Source organism: Schistocerca gregaria, chromosome 1 (genome assembly GCF_023897955.1).
Source record: "Schistocerca gregaria isolate iqSchGreg1 chromosome 1, iqSchGreg1.2, whole genome shotgun sequence".
Classification (NCBI taxonomy): domain Eukaryota; kingdom Metazoa; phylum Arthropoda; class Insecta; order Orthoptera; family Acrididae; genus Schistocerca; species Schistocerca gregaria.
In genome coordinates this window covers 683,874,777-683,900,209 of record NC_064920.1, presented here as the reverse complement: position 1 = coordinate 683,900,209, position 25,433 = coordinate 683,874,777, and positions in this window count along the sequence as shown.

The window sequence follows — 25,433 nt, the reverse complement described above, 5'->3', positions numbered from 1 at the left end:
GGCAATATCAGATAGGTAGGCGCATTCTTTGTTCACGCTAAAGGCTGTGCTATCCGTTAATTCCAGACGCCGGCTCCTCGTGACCGCTCTTGCAGGCAGCCGCAGTGCACTGTGCAACAAGTAGCTGCAGCTTGGACATATGCAATAGTTCTAAACAATACCACCCCCACATAGACCCATCAGTTTAAGAGACCTGCTTCATCCAATCCGAGGCAATGATGTTGTTGACCATACACCTAGAATTTCGCATGAATTTCCTCCTGTTTATACGAGTCGTTTTCGAAGATAGAAGAAATCGGACCATGCATGCGCTTTCACGTAGTTAAATTTCGTTACTTGTAAAAATCCTGCACAGGACTATTGCATAGACTACATTCCCTCTAAGTATTCTTTCGTCAGGTAGAAAAATACCTTTTCTTATCCGTTACGTCATGCATCACAGGACTAGAACATTAAACTCATTTTCGGCTCCTGACTGTCACAGGACTCCCCCTCATTTTGAACTCTCTCTTAAGGTAACCAAACGTCTCGCCACATATGAAGACTGAAGTTGCAACTATAAATTTCATACTATCACTTTATAAATTCGGTAACGCATTTGATTTTATTACAATGGTTTGTTCTCCCTGTATAGGGGGAAAATTGAAATGTCGTTAAAAGATAATGCCACAATCAAAAAAACACCAAGGGGAGAATCATATCCCTGGTGCCCTAGCCATCAGCTACATCCGCCAGGTCGCATGTCACTGGTATCAAATTGATAGGCTAATTAATTAAATTGATCATGAGAGTCACTTTGCATGGCGAGTAATTTTTCTTTTTTAGTAGTCGGATTACACTCACCAGGTAGTTCAAACGGGATTCCCTGGAAGGAAGACGATGTTCTTTTCGAGGAACATTATTGAGAATCGACATTTGAAGCTGACCACAGAAGGATTCTACCGCAGGCAACATATATTACGCATAAGGACAGCGCTATTAAAAATATGATCACAATGACTATGTTACCATCACCCTGCATTAAAAATGGTCTTGGTCCTACAGGCACACACAAGGGCTACTGATAGTATAACGCTTTCCGGTAGGAACGCTGTCAGTGATATGGAATCAAGTCCCTTCATTCAACCTTGTACTTGCGTTGGATCCTATGGACACATCATTTAATTATTACAGCCACTGGTGAATAATTTCGTGCCGCTCTCATATCTCGAAACCTTTTTCGAACCTACCTGCTACAGCAAAACTCCAACGTCGTCTTAGACAATATCCTCTGCATCCTGTAACTCTTCCTCAATCTCTGCCCTGCCTCCCTGCAGCTTCGTCCACGTGATCGTCCAAATTTAAGTCGGAACTGAACAGAAGTCGGAGAGCGCTATATCCATCACCTTCTGCAATCCATGTAGAAACAGATAATGCAACAGGACCTACTTTCGACCACTCGGTGGAAATGGGAACATGTTCTCGTAGCTCCGCCAACGAAGCTTACCACGGAAGGATTCTACCTCCGCCATCATACTTACCCGTAACGACCGTGCTATTAAAAACACGAACACAATGACTATGTTACGGTCACGCTGTGTAAAAAGCAGCCTTGGTTCAACAGGTACACACAATAGTTGCGGATAGTGTTACGCTTTCTAGTTGAAACGCTGTAAGCGTTATGGAATGAAGTCTTTCCACTCAACCACATACCTGCGTTGGAGCCTATGGAGATGTCTTTTAATGATTACGGCCACTAGTGAATCATTTTAGTGGCACTCTCATATCTCGAAACCAGTCACCTTTTTCGTACCTATCTGCTACAGTAAAACTTCAAAGTGGTGTTAGATAGTCACTATGTATCTTGTAACTGCTTCTCAGCCTCTCCCCGCCACCCCTGTAGCTTTGCTTTGTGATCGTTCAAATTTAAGTCGCACCTGAGCAGAAGTCAGAGAATGTCATATCTACCACCATCTGCAACCTGTGTAAAAACAGAGTAAGCTGAGTAAGTGCGACAGGACCTTGTTTCGCCCACTCGATGGAAATGGGAACATGTTGTAGTGTCTCCGCCAACGGTGTATGAAGTGTAAGGTCTGCGCCAAAACGAAACTTTCTCCTGCAACACGAGGTAGTATAACTCTTTCAGGGTAGGTGGAACAACGTGTGTAGCACCATTCGTCCTTGCTTCAATGTGTGGAGGTACAAAAAATGTACCACTTAATTTTGAAATCCTGACCCATCCAGTATGAAGGTATGTTTTCTGAACCACCCACTCTACGTAATTTGGTAGTTCCCACTATGACAGAGAGAAGTCAGAAGTAACGTTGCTCCATGCAGTCTGTCTGTGGCGATTGTTGTTTACTGCAGTGTGCGCAGTGTTGCTGGTTTTTGTTCAGTGCGACTGAGTGCGTCATTGTTTCCGCCTTTACGTGATACATTGTTAATTCATCTGTTTATTACAGGTAAGATAATGACTGTTATACATTCAGAATCACTCTAGAACTGACAGTTCTTAGATATATTCTGTAGAAGACGAGTATTTCGTGAATTATTCAGAATCCAAAATATGTACCGCCAATTATCAACGTCCCTCCACTAAGTGAGACGCTGCTTTGAATAACGAGTAGTATTCCACATTTTGATCATTGTTTGTGCAAGAAATTGCATGTGAGTGTAATTGAAGTTTATATATGTAATTTGAGGCGTTATCTTCCATGTCAGTTTACAATGAATGCTTTAGGGAAGAATTGAAAGATGATGAGATAATAGCAATACTCCATGCTGAAATACCTTCAGGTCAGAGTTCATTGAACGAAGATGCAGATTTTAGTGGTGACGACCCAGGTTACTGTGTACCACATTCAGTAATCGTTATTTCTGAAACAAGCTCTTCATACAAAAGTGATTCTCCTGAAAAAATACACAATCAAACAATGGACTTGTCATGTCACTGTTCTGGTGGAACTGTATCCAGTTCAGTTGCTGATCCAGAGCAAGTACCAGCACATAATGCAGGTGACTAAAATGCAACTCCCACTGATGTAACATCACGTAAACAGCCTCCCCGGTGCGGAAAAACAGAAAAACCCAAAAAAATTCCACCTTTTTCCTGAGCAACTGGTGCTGTTGCGCATGTGAGAGACTTAGAGGATTCCATTCCCTATAATTTGTTCAAATTGCTCATATCTGATGATGCAATTCAGTGGTTTGTTATACAGACTAATCTTTATGCTAAACAGGAGTACCAGAAAATCGGGAAACCTTAAAAGCACAATACATGCAGGGAGATGGAAACTTTTCTCGGCTTAAACATTCTCATGGGCATAAAATCACAGACCAGTTACAGGGATTACTGGAGCTCTGAGCCCAATCTTCATGATACCTACATTAGTTCAGTGATGATTGTTAATCGTTTTGAGTGATTTTTGTCTCATTTGCATCTAAATGGCAACAGCTGCAAATGCCAAAGCGAGGTGGGGAGGGTTTTGATAAGCTATACAAGTTACAACCGTTTTTGTCTGTGATGGAGTGACAATTTCAAAAGTGCCTATCATCCAAGTGAATATGTAGGTGTAGATGAGTCAATGATCAAATTCAAAGACAGGTCACCCTTGAAACAATACTTACCTAGAAAAAAAAAAAACAATCAAAAGAGGCTACAAAGTGTGGATGTTATCAGACAAGTCTGGTTATGCACTAAAATTCGACGTTTATACTGGTAAAATAGGCAACACAATGGAAAAATGTCTTGGAGAGAGTGTAGTAAAAGAGCTTCTGACAGGTCTTGAAGGGAAAAAAAACATAAAGTTTTCTTTGACAGCTATTTTACCGTGTACATCTGATAGAGTATCTGAAAAGGAAACAAATTACATGCATGTGGTACTGTAAATATATGAAGAAAGAAGCTACCTAAGCTGAAACAAGACAAAGGATTGAAATGTGGTGAATTGTAAAAAAGAACAGTGCATTTGTTGTCAAGCTTTCATGATCCAAGAACCACAACAGAAGTACAGTGGAAAGAAAAGGATGGAACCGTGACACAGCTGCCTTGCCCTCTACTGCTAGCTGATTACATTGAAAATATGAACTGTGTTGATAAATTTGATGAAAGGAAGTCAACATATGAAACTAATAGGAAGAGTAAGAAATGGTGGCTTTGTATCTTCTGGTACTTTATTGATGGAAGTGTCATGAATACCTTTGTGCTGCACAAGGTACTGAAGCTTGAAACAATGACGATGAAGAACTTTTGGAGAGAAGTGTCCAGAATCTTGTGAGCAACGCCCTGACTGCTTCAAGGGAGAGAGACAGGTACCTGAGCAATACTCTCTATTTATGCAAGAACAGATACTGCATCCAATACTGCAATGTAACTTGAAGAGTGGTGGTACACATAATGTACAACCACTGTTCTTGAAAGACTCTTTTGAAATGTATCATAATGTCTATTAATACTTTTATTCTAATGTAATTATACAACTTTTAACCAATTTTTTTATAAATTGTGCAATAAGGCTCGAAACTTGTCTCATACCCCTGTGCATGAAAGAGATAAAAGACAGTATGGACAATTAGGGTGGTGTTTCTTATTGGGAAAATTAGGAAGACTCTACATCTTACAGGAACTGGAAGAAGGACGACTAAAATGCTGCTGCATTTCGATGCAAGCTACATACAGGTACTACAGTCCTAAGGAAATCTGCGTTCTGGAAAGTGCATTCAAGTCTGTCACCTATACATTCTATCATCGTTATTTTGTACCATCCAACAGAGAAAAACTACGAACTATTAAGATCCACTAACTGCATCCGACAAAGAACTCAATATGATTTTTACCGCATCTGTCTCTTCCAATCTATCGAACACAAATACTGTCTGTGTGCGGGCATCGAGCGTATGTGGTGATCCTATTAAATATACACGTATTGAGTCAATGGAGCAGGTGGTCAGTGATAGACAGTAAAAAAGAATATCGTATTCTGAGAAGAGATGAAAATCTCCATCTTCGTGTTTGGAGACGTTCGTTCACACATACAAACAGGGAGTGGCCTCTTGAGAGACACAAAGACATGAAGCGAGTCCGGAATTTGCCGATCAACCGAATGCCCCCACTTGATGCTTTGTTTGGGGGTGCGAGATCAAAGGAGGCCGATATTCTGTCCGTGGTCGGTGGTATTAAGTAACGTGATTTGTAATTAGCTCAATAGGCTCTTTTGACCTTCGTGACGGCGTCCTCACGATAGACACACAAACAGGAGATCTCAAACAGTGGCTACTGTACTGCACTTCATTCCATTCATGTTAAGTAGACCCCTTTTGCAGGGTTTAACTGTCAGTGCAATATGTATGTTTTTCGATCTCTATAAGATAGTTTGCCGGTGAAATTTTCTTAATTTGTCCGTCTGCAGAAAGTGGCGGTGAGTTTCGAAGTATGTCATGAAATTTTAGGTACGCAGGTGTTCTGATTTTTCCGTTTGTGCTTATACACCAGTGTGCTTCGAAAAGTGAGGGAAATAAAAAATAAGAGTCTTAATATCCTTGACTCCGGCAGCAATTATAAACTAAGCCCACTCAACGTTTCTTTGCGCTATCAGGATAAAAAAGCGCCGCAATTGTTTAAATATTCCATACTGTCTTGTACCACAAACTATTCAAATAAACAGTATCCTAAATTGCAGTCAGTTTACCGACAAATTCTTTAACTAAATGAATAAACTATATTACAAACATTGCCTTGTATCCCATAAACTACTTAAATAAACAATGTTGCACACATTGTCTAAATTGTTTGAACAGTATTCTGTACACTGTAACAGATTTGCCACCAAATTCTTTAAATAAATAAATAAACTATATTCCATACAGTACCATAAATAAATAAACAATATTCCACACATTGTCTAAATTGTTTAAAAAATATTCCATACACTGCAACCGATTTCCTGCCAAATAGCCAATCAGGTGAGTCTTTTTTCAGCCAGTTTCAAGGGAGAATAAGGGAAGAGGGGAATGGAGGGTTGGGTGATTACCAGAGGGGGAGGGGTTAGTTAACTAATCGATTTAATCAGATTGATAGTGTGGGTGGGGGCTATTCAAATAACTCTGACTTGAAAGTTTACCTGTATCAGAGAGGGAAAAGGCGTAGGGTTGGAGGTTTCTTGGTGGATTGGGAGCAGGAGGGGAAGGGGAGGGGTGGAGGAAAAATAAATTAAGGACCTGTCAATCAAAACCAAAGATTATCCCTAAGGGTCATAATCCTCTTAGCAGAACAATAGGTCAAGGACCTCAAAAGAGAACAATGTGATTGCCCCTGAATGTATACCTGCCCCTGAATATAGGCAACCCCCACTAATAAAACGTGCAGTTGTCCTAGTTGCCCTATTACTAATGTTAAGTACCTCATTTTACAAATAATTTTGTTCATCATTCACTTCATTTTGCACCATTTGCCAGAGACCCCAGGAATATAGAAACGAAAATGACTGCATTGCGACTAACAAAGTTGCTGCATCTGTTCATATGAACAAGCTTTCGCCTATTTCTGTTAGCTTCTGTAGCATTGTCAAAACTTCGTTGTAATGTTTCATGTCATGTTTCCTGCATCACTTCTTGTGCTCCAAAGTGTGTCCTAAATCTTCTTCAAACTCTTTCCTGAAGCAGCAGCAGGACCTGCCAGTAGTATGTGGAACAGAAAAGAAAGCATAAAATCATTCAACTATGTCAAAGAAAGTCACGAAATCCATCTACACTAAAACTGCCCACAAACTAACTAGATTCAATGAGTGGTTTGAGCAGGGCACAAATATGGCATTAGTGTAGATATATTTTATTCTTTGCTTTAGAACTGGTTGTCTTCGTGCCACTTTAGCAGCACTGTCATAAGCTTGCTATCTACAACTCTTAATGTCGAGTGCAAGAGTGTTGAGCTTACTTAACTTTATCTCATTTTACCCTCAGCTGTTTTGTTTTAATGAAACTTATAAGAGATACCATTACCCATACTTAAGGATTCTCTGTCATCACAGTTCGTAATACTTTGCTTGTTTGATCTTTGTGAGAAATATCTGAGGTACATCGAACATCATGGAATAATACTAGGCCTTCTGAATCTGAACCATAATTTTGGGCGAACTTCATTCCCTACAATTTGAATAAACTTGTCTTGAATTTCTTGTGACATGTAATTTAAATTTTTTGGCCCACTTTTAGTCTTACAAAATGTTCTAGGTGAATGGGATCATACTGTCACATCGATGCATCAGTTCTATAAAGTTGCCTCTGTTGGCACTAGCGAGATCTTGGCACTGGCTTGAAGAAAATCTTAAGTGGGAGACTCACACAAATTGTATCTCAAAAAAGCTATCAACTGTGTGTTAAATTTTAAGGATATCCAAAAAATCAGTCACAAAATCTGTTCTCATACATGTATATTCTGCTTACTTCCATTCTACATTACAGTATGGAATCATATTTTGGGGAAACTCACCTGGAGGTAGATATATTTTCAAAATGCAGAAAAAGGCAATACACATAATATGTAATCTAAGACTCTCGAATCATGCAGACAACATTTCAAAACAAATGGCATTATGACACTGCCCTCTGCTTACATTTATAATATCGTCTCATTTGTCAAGTCATACCTGTTAAACAATGACTGTACTCTAGAATTCAATGGAGATATTCATAACTATGCAACAAGGCAGCAATCTGACCTACATATGATTCAGTCTAGAGCTACCAGCTACCAAAAAAGTGTTTTAAATGTTGGGATACAAATGTATAATAATTTACCAAATGAAATCACAGCAACAAAGAACCCAAGAGCCTTCACACATAAGTTAAAAAATATCTCTTGGGCCATTGCTTTTATGCAGTTGATCAATTTTTTGAAAGGGGTTAAAATTGTAAACTATTTTATGATAAATGTTCAATTAGGTCTGCAAATTATATACTGTGCATGTCTATGAAATATACTGGATTATTATATACTGTGCATGTCCATGAAATACACTGGACTACTTTACTATTACATTTGTATTGGCTGTTTGTATTTTACCATACAACATTTGTATTTACTGTTTTGTTAAAGATAGCTAGGTTCCTCATTACAAAATAATATAAAATTAATTTATTACTTGCAATAATGTTCTCTTGACCTGTTTAATATCGTACATACAACCTTAAAATTCTATGATTTGTATTAACTGTTTTGTTTAATATAGATAATTTCCTTGCTACAAAATAATGTAAAAATCAATTTGTAAAAATTACTTTTAAATAGCTCTCTTGACCTGTCCAATATCATATGTACAGCTGTACAATACTATGATTGCCTGGAACAATAAAAATACAATACAATACAATACAAGTCTTCCCTTTGGCCACATAGTGCCATATTTTGTTTTGCCAGGAATCTTATTATATCAAACATTCTGGTTAGAATTTAAAGCCTTTTCTATTTCATTTGCCACTACTTCTTGCTCTTTTTTACCAATAGTTTGTCCTTTCTGCCATATTGTTTCCAATTACATCGATCTGCAAAACTTTTGGTTGCGTATAGCACACAATTGACAGTTGCTGATCATGGAGTTCAGTTTCCACCGGTATTAAAGCTGTCAAAGGAGTAAAGCTTTCATGCATTTGGTGTGTATGCATTCTCAAACGACAACAGAAGTAAAACAATGATGCTCCAGAAGGAGAATAAGCCAACTAAGTCTGTACAACTTTTTAACTATTTGCTAATGTGCACCAAAACCATTTCTCCATGAGCTGCCCCCTTGACAATACTACCATCTTGGTGGAGTCTATGTCTCACTCTGGTTGAAACGTGTATGCAACTGTTGGCTTTTCAGTGAAGTCTAGGATGTCATCATATTAAGAGGAATTGCATGTTTCAACCTATTTTTTCATGCTATTTTCTAACATCGTTTGCAACAAGGTCTGGAGAAACTGACGTGATTACAATTTCTTCTGTTGCAATTTCAGTAGTTGCATCAGAAACAAGTGAAACTGACTAATATTCAGTACCAATTACAGGTCCTGTCAAATCATCACTGTTAGGTACTTGTACTGCTTCAGCTTGTTCTTAGTTTTGAGTAGCACTTGTATCTGAAGAACTCGCATCTTATGGCCCTGGCTTAGATTCAGGCATCTCCAAACGAATTTTCAAACTGTAGTATAGCCCCTTCATTTTTTCTCGTACTCTCCTCCTTAGCTTTCTTCTTATTTCGATATGATGCTCCACTTTCTCTTATCCTCCTCAGGGTCAGGTGTGCTACAGCAACACAAAATTATAATAGAAATCAAAAATAATAATATCATGAATGCACTGTGAGCATCTATAAGATTAAGTCACATATAAATAATACTTTAAGATGGATAAATAATATTCCACGTGGGTAAAACCGCAAAGCCATTGAGAAATTTAAGGAAATACCAAAGTTAACATGAACCTTAACCCTCCTAAATATTTGACAAGTCGCTTGGAATAAATAAACTAGACTTTATAGTGGCTAACAAATTTAGGAACACATAAAACTTAATTTAAAAAATAAACCATATCAATGCTTCACTGTTATTCTCCAAAACAAAAAAGCTGAATAAATTAAATATCACCTGCTCACCACAATTTCTATGTTCAAGGACAATAACTCAAAAATTCAAATGACACACTAATTGCGTTTATTACTTGACAACAGCAGATCACAGCTGACTGAGTCTGTTTTGAAATTCAAAAACTGAAATTTATTCTCTTATTTCATGTAAAATATTCGACAAGCTTTTATTTAACTTCATGTACATGTAAGTATGGTAAATTATGGCTACTGGAGCTCAACATTTTTTTTTCCTACTGTAAAATATTAGTCATAAATAATAAGTTTTATTCACATGAGATAACTTCCAAAACAACAGAATATCTGCAGGGAAACAAGTTGTTATTCAAATATTAATCTGGCATAAATTTAAATTATTTTGGGACTATGTTAAACTTACAGTTGACTAACTTGAGCCCAGTTCTTTTTACCAGTTATTCAATAACAATTTGTACTGTTTTGAGCTGGCAGAACTACAATTTTGTTTTCAAGGAATGCCTTAGGGTTACAAAAAGAAGAAAGGAAGAAATGCAAAGATAGTTTGCTTAAAAATTATTAAGCAAGGTGAAAAGGAACAAGCGAAAGGTGCATGTATTTGTGTGCATTTACTGAGAAAATATTTTACAAAGCATTTATATCGAAAGTTAGGATACCATATTCAACATGTCTTGTCATGGAAACAGCGAAAAACCTTTCAAGTATTAGGAATAATTTTAACCGTTTGTTTGTTGCATGGCCAGTGGTTATTACTGGTATAGTGGGTAGTAGGATTCACTAAAAAAATTCTGAGTTGTTAAAATATTCACTTTGAATTTGATGGGATTCGTATACATCATGGTTTGGAATTCACGGCCAACTGTGGATCCCCCTGTAATTGACTGGGTAAGCTAATTTGAAGGTCAGAGGAATGCAACGTCATATCACCTTGCAATAGCACCATGCCTAGTAAAGCACTGAGGTGTTCCAAACAGTCTTCGGATAGATGACTGCTTTACGTTACTTACATACATTGAGGGAACTTTCACTGGTAAGTTGTTCTAGCTACAGTTACAATGGAATACACGGGTTGGAGAAAAATAACTAAACACCACGAGAAATGCGTACTTGAACATAAATGCAGATTACAGCTACGTCTGCAGGATGTGGTGTTGTAATTGATCACAAACGGCACCTGTGCAGCGTCCTCAATATGTTGCACTTGTCGGTCATAGTCAGAACAGTGTTCTGTGCAGTTATGAGTGCATCATGTTGGAGCTAAGTGGGTGGAGGTGTAAATACCTACAAACGCAGCTAGCGAGCAAGGACTGTAATATCTGTGACTAGACCAAAGACTGGAGTGTGTTCCAGGTTGGCTCTGTATATACAGATATGCTTCTTGTATTGCACTTCTCATTAAATTGTGTTTTTATATCGTCCTTCTCGTCTTGTTAATAGTGTATTCTTACCGCCTCATAGTGAATTCTACCAAAATAGTATTCTTCCATACACCGTGACAAGCAGTAACCGAATTTTCATCATGAACGGTCTGCTATGTATTAAAAAAGCAAGCATCTTTTGTTGAATTCGCAATGCCACCAGCTGCACACACCATCCCATCTGGATAAACCTCATGTGAAATGCCCTGACAGTGTAATTACTGTGCTCAAAACAATCCAGTGATAAAATTTAAGTGCTGCACAAAGTTAAATTATACACCAACTGCTGGAACAACAAATAGCTCGTCACAACAATAGCTGACAACAGACAGCCTATTGCTAGACGTTGAACAATATTACACTGTGAATTCACACCCCTATGCATTGAATCAACATGTGGTGACTGAGTCTAATAACAAACAATTTCATGAAACAGTTGTGTCTACTGTTAAACATGTTTTGCTCAATAGTTTATGCATCCCACATCCACATCCCTGAACAATAAGTTACTATCAACATCAGTGTGTACCAACCAATGAAGTGGAACTCGCCATTGAATGTGATATACACTCCTGGAAATTGAAAAAAGAACACATTGACACCGGTGTGTCAGACCCACCATACTTGCTCCGGACACTGCGAGAGGGCTGTACAAGCAATCACACGCACGGCACAGCGGACACACCAGGAACCGCGGTGTTGGCCGTCGAATGGCGCTAGCTGCGCACCATTTGTGCACCGCCGCCGTCAGTGTCAGCCAGTTTGCCGTGGCATACGGAGCTCCATCGCAGTCTTTAACACTGGTAGCATGCCGCGACAGCGTGGACGTGAACCATATGTGCAGTTGACGGACTTTGAGCGAGGGCGTATAGTGGGCATGCGGGAGGCCGGGTGGACGTACCGCCGAATTGCTCAACACGTGGGGCGTGAGGTCTCCACAGTACATCGATATTGTCGCCACTGGTCGGCGGAAGGTGCACGTGCCCGTCGACCTGGGACCGGACCGCAGCGACGCACGGATGCACGCCAAGACCGTAGGATCCTACGCAGTGCCGTAGGGGTCCACACCGCCACTTCCCCGCAAATTAGGGACACTGCTGCTCCTGGGGTATCGGCGAGGACTATTCGCAACCGTCTCCATGAAGCTGGGCTACGGTCCTGCACATAGTTAGGCCGTCTTCCGCTCACGCCCCAACATCGTGCAGCCCGCCTCCAGTGGTGTCACGACAGGCGTGAATGGAGGGACGAATGGAGACGTGTCGTCTTGAGCAATGAGAGTTGCTTCTGCCTTGGTGCCAATGATGGTCGTATGCGTGTTTGGCGCCGTGCAGGTGCAATCAGGACTGCATACGACCGAGGCACACAGGGCCAACACCCGGCATCATGGTGTGGGGAGCGATCTCCTACACTGGCCGTACACCTCTGGTGATCGTCGAGGGGACACTGAATAGTGCACGGTACATCCAAACCGTCATCGAACCCATCGTTCTACCATTCCTAGACTGGCAAGGGAACTTGCTGTTCCAACAGGACAATGCACGTCCACATGTATCCTGTGCCACCCAACGTGCTCTAGAAGGTGTAAGTCAACTACCCTGGCCAGCAAGATCTCCGGATCTGTCCCCCATTGAGCATGTTTGGGACTGGATGTAGCGTCGTCTCACGCGGTCTGCACGTCCAGCACGAACGCTGGTCCAACTGAGGCGCCAGGTGGAAATGGCATGGCAAGCCGTTCCACAGGACTACATTCAGCATCTCTACGATCGTCTCCATGGGAGAATAGCAGCCTGCATTGCTGCGAAAGGTGGATATACACTGTAGTAGTGCCGACTATGTGCATGCTCTGTTGCGTGTGTCTATGTGCCTGTGGTTCTGTAAGTGTGATCATGTGATGTATCTGACCCCAGGAATGTGTCAATAAAGTTTCCCCTTCCAGGGACAATGAATTCACGGTGTTCTTATTTCAATTTCCAGGAGTGTATTTCACACATTGTCCACTCCTCCCATGTTGTATGATGTGTCTGAACTCACGCCCATCTCACGCCTGCAGACACAAACTGTTGGGCATGATGATGCACTGTGCTCTGCGTTCGTTACCTCGGCACAACCTCCCATGCTTTCAACACTGAACTGGACGACAGTGATAACACCACCCTTCGGACATTTGCATTCACCCAAACTTGTGTGTCAACTCAGAGTACTATGGAACAGAACAGCTGGTGCTATGGTTTGGCAAAGATTATACAAACACCACAGCAGCAATTAAACAAGCCCTGCATGGTGAACAGCTCAAAGACGAGATACCATCGCAACTTTTGTACCATCTACAATCCACTTTACGGAGCCCTGCATCATCAAACTAAGGAAGCAGATACAGATAATGCTAATACCACATGACACAGAGCCGCTGGAGAAACGCTTGGCGTTCGCAGATGATTTGTTTATGTTATTACAGCATAGTCACAGGCAGCCACAGCACCCACACAGCACTCTACAAATTGACAACCCCCTCCATGTGCTGGAAAGTGCTGGGAGCAGCCAAATTTCACTGATAGTGATGCCACCTCCACTTCACAGTGGTAGCACCGAACAATGCAACGAAGGGTGCAGTAGTTACTAGACTAGTGGTACTTCAACCAGTTCGGCAATGCTACAAGCAAATGCCACGCCCCTTACAATTCCTCAAACAGCAAGTGTGAACAATTACAGGCATTCTGACTTGCACAACTACATCAAGTCGCCACCAACTGCTACTTGTGTCACAAATACACACCTCCTCACATGCTTACCGAGGATACAGGTAATAAATACCTTCACGATCTGAATTCTGGTATATACTTCCTTGTCAACACTGATTCTGATATTCTCCATACCCTTAAATGACACGACAACAGCTGAGGGCATGTAACCACTCCAACAGCATGCAGTTAACGACCCCAAAATCAGAATGTGTGATCCACGACATGAAATCTACACCTCTCAAGTCAACACCAACCCACATGGGTATTCTACGTCACCAATGTCACAGAATGTGTGTTGGGCATCGACTTTCTTCGTCATTTCGGAGTCCCGCCTGCCATCACAACTGCCTGGTAACTCGACAACAGTTCTATGTGTGAATGCATATTCTGTGAGTGTGTCACGATGACACAGGAACATCTTGTAATGCATTAGCTTTATAATAACAGTCTGATGAATATGATACATTCTGTGTGAAAAATGCTTCCCTACTCCAATACATCAATAACACTTTGACTGCCCACCCATCAGTTTGTTAACAGCTGTGACAGTCATCACCACATATGGTACCAAACACCACATGGACACATGCATGTACATGTCCACACCACTGACTCCGTTGCACAGCACGAACGTTACTACCACACTATCTGCTTCACCTTGTGTCACCTTGTGCACTGCACCACTTTGTTCTGAAAGCCCAACATAATAAAGGCTAGAGCATGTACAATCCACTGTGCACCGAATCTAACAACAAATGGTACACCTGTGAAGTATAAAGCATGGCCAACTAGCATTGGCTAACTTGAATGCTGCTAAAAAAAGTGACTGATGAGATGCTGGAAGCTGGCATTGTTCATCCGTCCGACTGCTTGTGGTCATTGCTCATCAAATTAGTACAAAAGAAAGATGGCACTAGCCCCTTTGAGTCGGTTACATTGACCTCAACATCTGGAAAGTGCATGACATTTACTGAGTACCAAATATACAAGATTTTACTCATACACTGGCAGGCAAATACACCTTTATTGTAGTTGAATGTATAAAAACCTATTTACAATTCCGTATGCACATCGATGATATCGTGAAAGTGGCAATTATCACAGTCTTCACCCAGTACAAGTACCTTTTAATGATTTACAGGTTTGAAAACGCAGCACAGATTTGGAAACGATTCATTGACAACATCCTCTTCCACTCCGATAACTACTATGTATAGGTCAGTGACATCCTTATTTTGTCACCCAAGAGGAACAAGAGGTACACCTCTATCAAGTTCTAAGAACTTTACAAAACAGCGCTGTGTTGATCAGTCATGAAAAATCTCAACTACATCAAAAGTAAGTCAACTTCCTTGGAAACTTAGCAGTGTCACAGGCATCAAAGCAACGCCAGGCAGGGAAGACGCCATACAATAGCTCCCACTACCACTAACATACCACAAACACCGACGTTCTCTCGGAATTTTAAATTTCTAGCGACGCCATCCGCCACAAGCAGCTGCCTTACAGCATTAGAAGCATCACTCGCAGATGCTTTATAAAATCAAAACAATAATGGTAAAATGAAGATTGAATCGACCGAGGATATGTTAAATGTTTTTGAACGCACCAAAGGGCGTCTCGCTAACGCAATCACGCTCGCACATTCTATCCCAGATTTTCAATTGACTGTTACCACTGATGTGTGTGACTCTACTATGGGCATGGTGCTACAACAGTCTTCATTTTTTCTCTAGAAACCTGACAGCTTCCCAGTTCAAATTGTCGGTATTCCACTGCCTTACAAGGCAGGTAAGTACTTCCATACAGACACTGAAGGCTGGGACGTTATTCTTCCAGAGACCACAGGTCATTTGCTGAAGTTATAAAACACCCTTCGAAGGAAGTTGCCCCAAGACGTTTCCAACACCTCAATTTCACCTCACAGTACTCAACTGATGCACCACGGCACTTACAAGGTGCAGACAACATCTTTGCCAATTACCTATCGAGGGTTGCTATCATCTCCCTGTGCTTCGACTATGAACAGCTAGCTGCCACCCAACAAACTGATTCTAGCATTGTCGAACTACTACACAGCATCGACACCAGCCTCAGGACTGAAAGATGCACCACCCCAGACAACAGAATATGATCCTATGTGACATCTATCTCAACAAAATTCAATTGCTTGTACCACTAACAATGCACCATGAAATTTTTAACAAACTGCATGGCCTTCCACATCCTGGCATTCACCCCAAAGTCCGCCTAATCACTGAATGTTTTGTGTGGCCTAACATTAAGACAAACTGCTGCACCTGGGCACAGACAAAAGGATCTTGTCAACGTAGCAAGATGGGATGACACAACCAATCACAGCATGGCCAATTCGAGATACACACAGCTCGCTCCTGCTACCTACACGTTGATCTTGTGGGCTCCTTTCCTGACTCAGAACGTTACAAGTTCCTCCTCTCCATCATAGAGAGGGCTTCAAAGTGGGTCAAAAAATGCCTATTAAAGACATTACAGCTCAAATGACAACATGTGGTTTTGTTGACATTCGGATCTTACGCTTTGGCAAATAAGAAGCCATCACCACACACCAGGACTGGAAATTTGAATTGGCGCTCTTCACAACACTGTGCAATCTATGTGGTATGAATCATATCCTCACCTCCACCTATCATCCACAGATAAATAGCCTGGTCGAGAGGTGGTATATGACTCTTATGGTGGCTACCATGTACCATAGGAGATCTTGGGACAGGGGCTCTGCCTTAGTTTCTTCTTGGATTGGGCATGGCCAACGAGAAAGGTCTGTAAAAATTGTTGGTTGAAATCTTATACTGTGATGATACAGTGTAGCCTACACTCCAGGCACTTTATTCAGGCCCATACAAAGTCATCAAACCAAACATATACACTTTTGACATCACTATCAATGATATAGTCACTACTGTCACCAGTAATCGGGTGAAACTAGTATTCAGACTTCAAGATAACAACAGCCCAGACAGTTCCAATATAACCAGGTGCCACCCATCTCTAACAAACATGCACACAGTCAGATCCAAAGCAGCACAATTTCTAGCCATCCAGCTCAGTGTCGCCACCTTCAGCCCTAGTGATGTTTCCACCAAACTTTTTGGTGATGGCTTAACTATAACCATTCTTAACTAGGACCTGCCTCAGAACAATGCTGCCCGTATTTGACAACTGGAACACACTTCCAAACAACATTGATTACATCAACATCCTAGGCCCTAGGACCATTCACCCACACTGCACAACACATCAGATGTATCAACAGGGAAGACAGCATGCGCAATGCTGCCTTCGCATCTTGTGTAGCAGCCAACATCTAAGTATGGGCTCACCTGACGACCTCTAACAACATCTGTGACCATACCACTTGTTTGGCATAAGCACTGCACCCAACAACACAGCACCTACCACTGAGCAACAGTCCAACTATACCCCACACTAGCACCAGATGCATCACAGTCCATAGCAAGAAATTACACTGACTGCCAACGAGAAATGGTCTGACTGTGCCTTACTCCCACATCAGTCATGTCATGGTTAGTCATGCACACCTGCACCACCAAACACTGTACTCCAGTCACCTCTGTGCCAACTGTCTCATTAGTCATTGTTCAAAAATGGCTCTGAGCACTATGGGACTCAACTGCTGTGGTCATTAGTCCCCTAGAACTTAGAACTACTTAAACCTAACTAACCTAAGGACATCACACACATCCATGCCCGAGGCAGGATTCGAACCTGCGACCGTAGCAGTCGCACGGTTCCGGACTGCGCGCCTAGAACCGCGAGACCACCGCGGCCGGCATTAGTCATTGTCCCAATGAATGTTCTCCCATCAGTGCTCTGCACCATGAGGGGGAGTGCTGGGCTTTGTGGGGATATCAATACCTACGACCACTCCTAGTGTGCAAGGACTGCAATATCTGTGACTTCACTAGAGACTGCATTACATTGCAAGCTGGTTTTGGGAATGTACTTGTTATTAAACTGTGTTTCTATATCGTCGTTCCTGTTTCGTTTCTGCTATATTCCTACCGCCTCTTAGTAATTCAAACGTGGTCCAAATTGTTCATTCATGTGTAGTGGGTAATCCATAATGAAGGTGGCAAGAGCTTCCGTCCCGGGAGAAGCTATCACTATGCTCAGTTTATGAGAGATGTTAGGTTCATCTTGGTGATACTTCTCCATGACGTCACTATAAAGTATAGATGCACACTACTGACTGACATAGACTTTTGTGGTGATATCAAATTCTGAGAATCTGGAATTTCCTTGTTTTAGTTGGAGCACATATTTATAGTTTTTCAGTTACAATCTGTATGAGTATAAGTTGCTTCAAATACAAATGCTATCTGTTATAATTAAATGTAAGGTAAAGGTATGTCTGTGGTTTAAGTCTTCATGATTTCAAATATAAAACAGAGGAACAAACCAGAACCCACCATGATGCTGTAGTTGGTGTAAATATTGGATTACAAAGAGAAATATAGTTTGTGTGCTGGTTCCTGTTCTACTACCTATAATGTTTCTTTTTTACTTTCGCTTTTCTGAAAGTTTCTAGGACATTATTAATTTGATAGAAGTGTGTTCGGTAATTCTCAATACATACAAGAATGATCCCCCAAAGAGAGAACTGTCTTGTCAGCAATTTACAAACTGAGCATGACACATAGAGATGCCAGTAAATATTCAAATCATCTAAGAACCACTCAGAATAAGAAGTACAGAAAAGACTGATACATTTGAAATAATTGAAAGGTATCTTTTTCTCAGTCTTTGATAAGTTATAGAACAAAATTTAGAAGCTAGTTATTTTAGGAGACTTCTTTTTTCAATCAAGGACATCTTCAATTAAAGAACACAACAGACGAAATATATTCTGGTACTTGTTAATGAAAGTTCCTGCAGCTGTTTTTCTAGTTATTTTGGTTATTTTCAGATGCAAAGTGAATTGCTATTTTTCGCACAAATTAGAATATACATATATACATCACACAACCAACACACTTTCAGCACTGGGGGAGTTTACTTTTATGTACTTTTCGTGATACATACGAAAATAACGAGTATGAAGTTGGCAGATTTTCACATTCAGAGAAAGAAAATGCAGTAAGAGTTTAAAAAATTTCAGCAAATCTACCAACTGCAAATATAAGTTGCTGCTTTTATTCATGTTCAAGAATGGCTACCACAATCAAAACAAAAACCCATACTAACAACATTTTTATGGTTGCTGGAGAGTATTATGAAATACGATTTTTATTGTTCTAGGGTGTATATACGTTTGTATATGTAACTAGACGACGTTATGTTATGTATATGGTCCCCAACTAAATAAACAGGTAAGTTAACACAAGGTCAGTAAGCAGCTCAGATCGAATAGGGTGAAGCAGGATGTGACGTATTCACTGATGTGCAGCCTAAAAATACATTTAAATTTATTCATACTAATGAGGTGCACACAATGATACTGCATTTTCAGACAGCATTTATGAAAGGAACGTAACCACGTTAACCATACATTACTTTCATGCTTTGGAAGCAATTTAATATTTAAAACGGAACAAACCAAATTATTTCTAACAGTCATTAAGTTGCGGCAGCCAATATACCAGATATGAGCTTTGTGCCACGTGAGACTCGTCGTACTCGGACTTGATGTGACTACAAAAGTCGATTGATTCCCAAACAGTCGAAACTAGGCATGGGCACATCGTAGTGAGGACACAGAGACGTATCACCACAGTACACCTAACATCTCCCTCGGCATTCTGAGAAGTGACGCCAAAATAATGTGCCACTCAATACATCTATGTGACAGACGTCACACTGATTTGTCATATTTCACAGTTTTGGTTCCAGTATGCTGTTTCAATGCTGTGGCACACTGAAGATCTATCACAAAAACGACCCAGTCTCATATAATCAAATTCAATATCGAAACATCAGCAGTAATAGGTTTCAAGAGATTGTAACATGAAGAATATTGAAGTTTCAGTTTGGAAGTTCTTGGGGTAGTCTACCAGTAGTGATGAAGACTGTTGCTTATAGAGTAATCTTAGTATTGTAACACTTTCTGGAACGTTCTTATTCAAGTAACAGTAATATGTTCTACAATAATCGACGTTACAGACACAAAAGTAGGGTACGCTCTCAGGAATGAATTTCTTCGATTTTATGACTTCGGACTGATTCGAAACGAAGGATGAAATTGTTGTAAGCCGCTTTTCCTAATATGTCATAATTTCCGAGGGTATGGTTAGGCAGGAACCGAAGAAAACAGCCTAAATAAAGTGAATCGAGTACCAATGGCATCTATATTCCTTGCTTGTCACAAACATCTGATTGTTTATTTCCGAATACATCAAAATTTCCGAGGTCGAGTTTAGACAGATATTGATGGCTTGTCACAAATATGTGGCTGTGTATTTTCGAATAAGTCGCAAGTTAGCCAGGAACATAAGAAGACTGATTAAATTTCTATTGCAAATGTATGTACCCTGAACAGAGATGTTTGTCAGTATCGCTACCTCAGAACATAAAACTTTCAATATGATTCTTCCTAACGAGTAACTTTCGCTGGGAAAGAATATCGCTAGACACAATTGAGTTTCAGTCGGTTTTAGCTTCTTGCCTCATATTGACAGGGAGTATCTTTGACCGGAATGATTTTCTTGCTTGGAATATAAGCAGACGTCATCTAGGGAGAGTTTGTTTGCACCCAATAATTAACATAGCGACGCTGTCTATGTCTCAGAAGTGTTCAGGGTGGCAGCAACAAGCAACACTGGCCGCCATATTTTATAACATCAACTCAGTCACCATATTGGCCAGATGGATACAACTCAACGACCTATATAAACGTTATAAACCTCTTTGACACAATAGTAGCTTTGTTTTTCGATTGAAATCTGACATACAAGTATTTTCTCTAAACCATAAATTGTGTCTAGTGTATATTCCAAGTGGCAGAAAGTATATTAAGGAAATGTCGAACATTGGTAGTGGAAACTAATTCTCTCTAATATTATATCTTGTTGCATTCAGAATGTTGGAACATAGAGAGATTTTATTTGCTGGGTCTGATCACCCAATGGTTTCCTATGAATTTGGAGAGGAATGTTATTAGTGTATTAGGATGATAAAGCTGTTGTTAAAACATAACCGGTACTTACCTTGTCGATGATACTTTTGCAAAACTAAAGCAATAGACGACAGAGAAAAACTACGAAGATGAATGTACATAAAGTTAATATTGTTTAATGGACAATAATGGGCCTTTCTTGTAAATTGGCCTACTTAATGAAGAAATATAATCTCAGCTACATTTTATCGTCGAATACCTGTAGGACTATATAAGACAGCCATATTTGTTATTAAACTTGTCAATTTCTATAAATCGTAAATATGTTTTATTTTATTTCTCTTTTTTGCTTTTAGCTTGTTAGACTGGCAGTAGAGATTTATATTACAATTCAGTGCTCAACATACAACAGTATGTTTCACTTTATCCATTATCAAATGGTTCTTTAACACCTGCCACTGTAAAAACAATTGTTTGGCTTGTTTAACAGTAATACTTGCTTTTATACAATAACAGTAGCAGGTTGATATCAAATAGTGCCCTGTAGGATGTTGACTCATGCAAGAGGTTACACAATAGTATTAATATTCACCCTAAATGAACTGATTATAAGGGATTTCGTAAATATTCATTATTGTGAAACAAATAGCTTAACGTGACATGACATAAACCATTACTGTCTTGGCTCCCATTACAACTGCTCAAAGGCACATAAAAACGGCTTAACGACATAACTACAAAAATCCTACCTAAATATATGTAATGCTCCTTAAAAACGGTAACTACGCATTCGAAGCATGTTTTTAAAGTTTTGTTTACTCATTATTTGCTTTTACTATAAATATCAATGATCTACCAAGGTACCTCTGATAAATATGCAAGGCAGTACTTCAAAGCGTGAAATGTCATTAGAGTTAGAAGTAGCACAACCGAATGCAAAAATTATATGCAAAATCGCCTGTATCTATGCGGAAAGATAATCTGTAATTAGAAAAATACGCTTGTTGACATTGCAGTAAAGTCACCAAAATAATGCAGAAGCTCGCAGATCGAAAATATCACACTTATGGTAGCATATTACACAACAAAAACACCTTGTTATCGGGATCATTTCTCGAAACGCAACTTTTTTGTGACTGGCAGCAGAAAATGCCGTTGCATAACAAAAAGAACTAATATGATCCAATGTTAACATACAACTAGTTCCCAACCTGTCCCAAAATATGGCAGCTATGTTTCCAATTGGCTTCAGAAATGGCGGCGCCTTATTGTTTATGGAGGTAACAGGTCATTGTTTCACCCAAACGAGCTAAGGAAATGACGCGAGAATGGACATTGCCGAACATTCATGGTATATGTCGATACTTCGATCAGTAAATACAAATCGAGTTGACGTGAAAGTTGCATATGGCCAGCCAGGGCCATGGACTGTTCGTTGACTACACGGTAAAACCTTGTCGCTAACACATGGATAAATCATAAAGCTATCTGTTGTATTCTAATTAATTATACTGTGCCTGTCGATTCATCCATGGTAAAATATCCATAAGATATATGTCTTCCAATTATATTTATAAAATTATACGCAGTTTCTAGACTTCAATAATGAAATGCAGTATTAGCAGACATACTCCAGAAACAATGCATGTAGAATCCAAAAAAGCATGTAATTGCAATGACAAAAAAGAAACAAGGTGATTTGTTGCAAAGATAGTATGACTGAAAAACAATAATGGGCCTTTCTCGTAAAATGGCCTACTTAATGAAGAAATATAATCTCAGATACATTTTATTCTCGAATACCTGTAGGACTATGTAAGACAGCCAGATGTTGTCACAGACGCCTAGTTTTTTATTTATATTTCTTGTAGGATATATGAAATTACTCCAATTAGCACATTTTTAACATTCATTTTGACATTATCTCTGCTATTTCCGAATTTAATGTGGATGTGATTCATACAACTATTTAACAAGTAATTTAACTATATTATGAACCAGTTACCAGTGCTCTTATGTGAATATTATTTTTGTGACAGAGTTTTTACTGTGTTATACGATTTTCGTTATGATCAGTGTATGATCTCCAGCCACACAAAGATAATCGTGGCTCCACACACAGAACTGTAGAAATAGTGTACCATAATATGTTATTAAAAAGTGACAATAATATATGCTGCCTACTACATGATAGTAGGTAATTGAACATAATGTGCCAAATAAATAGTGGGGTGACTGTGTGATTTGACTGGCAGTTGATTCGGCATAATGTCTGCAGCTTCTGAACCTGTTTGCACCAAGGAGTGGGGTGGTTTCTGTCGACAATTTGTTTTGTGTTTCAAAAAAGTGTAGCATTGCATTTATTTCTTTGTGTGTCATTTACAAATTAGTCATCTGTATTTGGGATGTATTCCCACATACCAGTACTGAACGGAATTGCAAGTTTGTCCATTACTCAGCAAAAACAGTCCGAAGTTGTTTCCTTCATCTGCATCCAGATACTGGTACTGAAGACGGTTTTGACAGAGTGACAACATTATTTTAGTACTGTTTCTTCTGTAACCCTCCTCAGTATGTAGTGTGTTGTTTGTTGCCATTTGTCAGTCATAGAAAGGTCTTTATTTGTAACAGTTTTAGCCACTTGTGCCTCAGAGTAATTGATGTGAGGACACTGAGGATCCCACTCTTTGGTAGCGTACAGCACAGTCATCATCACTGTCATGAAAATGAGATGTGAAGCAAAAGTTGCAGACCTCAGTCTCTAGTACTAATGTGGTAGAATATGGAAGATCTAGTTCAGTCTGGTGTCAGCTTAATCATTCTTTTTATTTTATTTATTGTGTTTAAAATTGTGTATGATTTGCACCTTATCCTTAGCTTTTGAATGTATTTGGTTACCAATTAAGACTAGCTCTGTCGATACTGTTGTGCTGTTCCCTTCTTTACTGTGGAACAGCAGATTTGTTCAAAACCTGAGAACTGACTATGTTATATGCCCAGTTTGCTCTGTTCTCAAATGTGTTTTCATTATTTTACAGAGATCAGTTTCCTTTTTACATACTGATTATTACTATTTTCTATGAGCAACTTGTAAGCCTTACATTATAATTTGTAGTGAATAATTCTTCTAATATACTGTTACAGTAATATGAAGCTCCTTTTTGCATTAATGATTACCTTTTTTAATCTATCATTATTTATGGAAACTGACAATTATCAAGTAATTATTTTGAAGCTCCCTCTTGAAAGTTTGCTGAAATTTCATTTATGCATGCATTTAATTTAGTATTAAAACTGCCAGTACAATACATAGGAGACTATCATAAGATGGAATTTATGGCTGCAGATTTTTTGTGTACCTCAAATTATTAACTGGTCCTGAATTGCAGAAACACTGAATAGTTGAGTCCTTTCTTAGCTCTTTCAGTTAAAAAAATTTCATTAAAAACTCCCCTCAAGATTATTTATCCTTTGTTTAGTATCAGATGTAGCAGGTATGTTTGCCATAAAACTACTGAACTGATACAAGTGTGACTCATGAACTGCCAGCCCTTACTAGCATACCATCAACTTTCATCACCCCTGCACAGGCCTAAAATTGCAGCAGATCTACAACAGTGGGCTACTCGAGTGTGTGTCCATGTAGAAGTTTGTGGTGTATCATGAGAAGTGCAGCAAATGACCACTGTATACACTCAATCAAGTTGCTGAAGCACCCAATAAATAGCTTTGTTTGAAGCTCTTCAGCAAGAGGATAGGTCCAACCCTATTTTAATACCGATCATATTTTTAAATGACGTTTTACATTATAATAACTTGTTATTTTTGTGGTCTTCAGTCCTGAGACTGGTTTGATGCAGCTCTCTCCATGCTTCTCTATCCTGTGTAAGCTTCTTCATGTCCCTGTACGTACTGCAGCCTACATCCTTCTGAATCTGCTTAGTGTATTCATCTCTTGGTCTCCCTCTACGATTTTTACCCTCCACACTGCCCTCCAATACTAAATTGGTGATCCCTTGACGCCTCAGAACATGTCCTACCAACCGATCCCTTCTTCTAGTCAAGTTGTGCCACATACTCCTCTTCTCCACAATCCTATTCAATACCTCTTCATTAGTTATGTGATTTACCCATCTAATCTTCAGCATTCTTCTGTAGCACAACATTTCGAAAGCTTCTATTCTCTTCTTGTCCAAACTATTTATCATCCATGTTTCACATCCATACATAGGAAATACTTTCAGAAACTACTTCCTGACACTTAAATCTACTCGATGATAACAAATTTCTCTTCTTCAGAAACGTTTTCCTCGCCATTGCCAGTCTACATTTTATATCCTCTCTACTTCGACAATCAACAGTTATTTTGCTCCCCAAATAGCAAAACTCCTTTACTACTTTAAAAGTCTCATTTCCTTATGTGAGTATCTAATTCCCTCGGCATCAACCGACTTAATTCGACTACAATCCATTATCCTCGTTTTGCTTTTGTTGATGTTCATCTTATACCTTCCTTTCAAGACACTATCCATTCCGTGCAACTGCTATTCCAAGTTCTTTGCTATCTCTAACACAATTATAATGTCAC